This window comes from Triticum dicoccoides, chromosome 6B (genome assembly GCF_002162155.2).
Source record: "Triticum dicoccoides isolate Atlit2015 ecotype Zavitan chromosome 6B, WEW_v2.0, whole genome shotgun sequence".
Taxonomy (NCBI): Eukaryota; Viridiplantae; Streptophyta; class Magnoliopsida; order Poales; family Poaceae; genus Triticum; species Triticum dicoccoides.
In genome coordinates this window covers 524,099,386-524,104,225 of record NC_041391.1, presented here as the reverse complement: position 1 = coordinate 524,104,225, position 4,840 = coordinate 524,099,386, and positions in this window count along the sequence as shown.

Here is a 4,840-nt window from a genome sequence, read left to right as displayed (position 1 = left end):
GATAGCACGAGAAATAAGAGTGGTCTAGAGAGAGAGAGATGAATATGACGTCACGATGAGAGATTCCATTCCCTTGAGTGTGTATATGCAAGGGGGGATAGAGGCACCAGGAGAATTTTTGTGTGTGTGTGGTCTTTGTGCTGGTATGTGTGGGTGTGAGAAGATAATGAGACGTGGGGGCATAGGGTGTGTCACCGCATGAGGTCCGGTTGGTCGAGGTGAGGCCCTTCGTTCGGTTCCGTCCTGCGCCACATTGGTCGGCCCGTGACGCATTTAGGAAGACCCATGGATGACTAGTCGTACAAGGCAAAGATAGCAGAATTGTGAAGGACTCTGTGTCCACTGACAAAGCCGGCTAGGATTTGTAACCCTATGTTCTCGGACTAAGGTAACCCCTTTACCTCTGTTATTACTATTCATCCAACCTAACTTTAAGGGGCATCCTATAGAATGCTCTGCTAGAATCATACTCGTCGATTAGGAAGAGAGGTGTGAGACAATGCGTGAGAGACATGCCTAAAGATAATGTGCGTACATGAGGCACGTAGGCAGGTCCATGTATATAGAAAGGGTCGATGGGGATTGTGCGTGTGTATGTTTGCGAGAGGAAGAGTGCTTGTGATAAAGGTTAGTGAAAACAGTTGTAAATGGTTACAAGGGGGAGGGAGGGGTTATATCTAGAGCATGTGTGCGAGAAAGACACCTCGGGAGAGAGTGTGTGAGCATGTGTCAGAGACCGCCGATGGAGAGTGAAACTACACATAAAAGACTGTTGTACATATTGATTAAAGATATAAATTGTATCCAAATATTAGGATGGGATCATGATATTTGCAATTGGCGTAAGGAGCGGCCATTGATCCATTAGACATCTAGATTCTATCAAATTTGAGCATGTCTATGTTATTATTCGACACAATTGATCCACATAGTTAGTATATTAAACTGCAGACAATGCATCGCTTTAGAAATCGAATATAAAAGTGAGTATAGTTCATGTTGTGTGTGTAAAGCACATTATACATACGAAAGTTACACAATGAACATTATAAATAGCTACCTGTGAACTAGCATACATTTGAATTCAACTTAAGGTGGTTTAAAAAATCGAATTCAACATGAAGTCCATTAAATTATTTGAATTTGATATCATGGCATTTGTAAACCATACCTAAATTATGGGGGCACCAATCTTTGCTCTGATTTTGCACATAACAACATACATAGTCGTGTACAAAATAGATTCAAATTTAGCTCCTCCATCCCAAAATAATCGTAGTTATAGGATTTTCAAGTGTCAAAATTTCAAAAAGAAGCGGATAATTTAATGAGGTTTTCAAACATACAAGGTCAAATATAACATTGTCTATTTAGGTCAATCCTCATAGTTCAAGAGTACTCTAAATGTGAATGCTTGTGTTTCAAAATTTCGAATGAAGCGCCAAAAGAGCCTCTACTCGCCTTGAAACAGCGTGAGACCAATGTTTGGTAGTACAAGGAAATTACTTTTCTAATAACTCCGACCCGTGAAACCTACCGACCCGACGTCCAAAGGTCTAAACCGGGGTAGGTTTGTAGCTTCATCTAGACGCCACGCAACCGCCTCCGAAAAACATTCATACACAATGGCCGCCTAAGCACACATGCGCGCGGCCGAAATCGCTCCCGCCCACTATTTGGGACACCTGGGATTACCATCCTACCCCCGACCCGCAGTAGGTCCGAAATTTAAGAGGGGGGAAAAGTTTGTACTTTCCCCAAATTTCAAACAAGCGTGTCCCATCTTCTGTTCAAAAAAGCCAAAAACAAGCGCGTCCCAGACTGAAACATGGTCCCCTCCACCCGTCCGATTCCCCATTCGTACTCCGTGGGCGCCAAAACTACCTCTCCACCAGCCGCGAAACCCCGGCGTCCTCCGTCTGCCACCCCATCCCACCCATCAACCACCGCCCTCCTCCATCACGCTGGAGCCGATACCCCGATGTAGTCGTCCACCGCAACCTCAACCGCAATGCCCTCCACGGCTAGTACTTGAAGCCGAGGACGAGCCGTCCGTACCCGAGCCAGTTCAACCACGCTGTCCTGCGCCTCACCGCTGTCGCTCCAACTTCGCCACCCTCCACCACACCGGAGTTGTTCCTGCTACGCCATCCTTCGCCGCCTCGGATCTGCTTCCCCTCCACCGACATACGGCCATGGCAACACAATCAACAATTTGGCCATGGGTTCGTCCAAGCCTGCACCCTCCAGAACATCGGTTTCCCTGGTAAAAAGAAGAAGATCAGCGCGAAATGTGGAGGTGACCACACCGGCAACCGAAAATGGTACTCCTCTTCCCTTATTCGTGCAAATCTTACGTGTCTGCTTGCACAGTATTCATCCCACAAAAGACACTAGTTGACCGCTTCTTCTTGATACTAGATGTTCCTAGTAACTCGCGATGCACAAGGTTTCTCCTCATATACTATTTCACCTTAGCTAGAGGTCCGTCGCCCCCCTGAATTTCAATTTCTGGCCAGTTGATTCCCAATTAAAGGAAGCATTCCCCGGCGTAACAGGCGCTAGTACGCCTATTACACCGGGGAAGCAATGCCTTGGTGTTTATCTTAGGGGCGTGTGCGGCCTAGAGCTACTGGCGCCCGATCTGGAGGTCGACCGGGATTAAAGGGATGGCCTAGGGGCGCTGCCAAGCACGGCGGTGGTGTGAGGTCGAGGGGAGGGAGGGGCGGCGGAGGCAGGGGTCTGTGCCGGTGGTCGCTGGCAGTTCGAGAAAGATCGTCAACAGTGACTGGCGGGAGGTAGACGAAGGCCATCTGCCCGTTCCTTATAGATTGGATGGTTCATTAAAAAAATGGACTGACCTATTTATTTTTAGTCGCCTGTTATCTTAGATATGACCAGATGTGGTGGTGTGCTGGAGGAGTACCTGCATTTCCTGTGCTCATATATTACAAAATCATACGGAGTAGAATCTGATTTTGTTTGCCATGCAATGTTGTAGAGCTATCATATGTCTCCTGTCATTTATTTTTCAGCCACCTGGTATCTGCTACTTTTACAGTGCACTAGTTCTGCACACACTTCACCCATACTCTCACTATTGTGTTTTTATGCAAGGGTACTTCAGAGTTTGCCGAAAGAGAAGCCAAAAATAAAGAGAGAAGTTGAACCAGCTTTCTTCGCGGTTAGGCACGACACATTACAGTGCTATAAGGGGTGCAGTGTCAGCAGATGGAGACGGTAAACGTAGATCTGGAGTTGATGACCTCGCTCGCAATGAACCACCATCCTAGGTGCTTGCTTTAACTTCATGGTGTCATATGTGGTTGCATGTTCCATATGGTGTCTAGCTTGTGTTTGAAAGGAAAGATATTTTTTACATGAACCACCATCCCGTGAGCACCAGAAGACAAATATCTAGTTAGGGCACTGGCCGAGCTAGTGACAAGCCCAACAATGATAAGCATCACCTGGAAGCCAACTAAAAAGCTACGATGGTGGCGAGGCAGCCCGCCTCCCACCAGGCTCTCAGGTCCTAGATGATCATGCTCACCACTCCAGCTGGATGTCTAGCTTGTATTGCTTTCAATTTGGTTAAATTGCATCTGCTTAGCTTACACATTATACCTTTGAATATGGCATGCCTTTCTGTTTTTGGTACATACTGGTACATCTGTGTATTAACCATGTTCTTACATCAAACTAATTTTCTTGTGTATCCATCATCAATCACTTATGATGAGGCAGGCAGGCAAGGGGACTACTCCTCATTTAAAGAATGCAGCGTGAGCCTCCCGACATGATTCTCAAGAAACAGAAATGCTAGATGAAGATAGTGAACGTAGCTCTGTAGTTGATTACAACATTTCCCCTACACTAGCATCGCAGGTGCTTGCTCTAACTTGGCGGCGTGATATGTGGTTGCATGTTGCATATGGTGTCTAGATTGTAATTCTTCCAATCTGGTTAAACTACATGTGCTAGTATGCTTAGCTTATACATTATACATCTGTCTATTAAGTATATAGTACATCTGTCTATTAAGCATGTCCTTACATAAAACTATTGTTTTTTTTGTATCCCGCATCAATCAATATGATGAGACACCTTTAGTATATGCAGTGCGATATTAGTTGCATTTTTCATATGATTTATAGCATGTGTTGCTTCTAATTTGTTGAAATTCCATTTATGATGGGACACTTTTAACTTGGCAGAGTCATATTGGTTGCATCTTTCATGTGGTGTCTAGCTTGCATTGCTTCTTATTTGCTGGAATGGTTTCTGCTTAGTTTACACAAACAGTTGTGAACATGCCATGCTGTCCTATTTTTCGTACATATTCCATCCTGGTATCATGTGTTTGCCTTACATCAAAGTAGTGATCGTCAGTATCATGCATGAATGAGTTCTGAAGAGAGAATTTTATTGCTTTTTCTTGTTGGTTTTACTTGACAATTCAAAATCAATAAAGCGCAAGGAAGTTAGCAAGGCAGCGGATAAAGGTGCTCCTTCCGAACGGAGGGCCTCTACAGTTTCTACTCCTCCACACCCCCAAGATGATTTCCAAGACAACACATGCATAGACACTCAACAAAGCTGTGTTTATGATGAGCACGTCTCCCCTAGTGCACCATCACCGGTGCTCCCTCTATCTTGGCACTGTTATATGTGGTTGCATGTTATGTGTGATGTAGCTTGTATTGCTTCTAATTTTGTTGGATTCCATCTGCTTACTTTACACATTATACTTGAATAAGACATGTGTTCCTATTTCTAGAACATACAATATTTGTCTATCACACCATGTTCTTACATCAAATTACTACTGTTGTGTAAC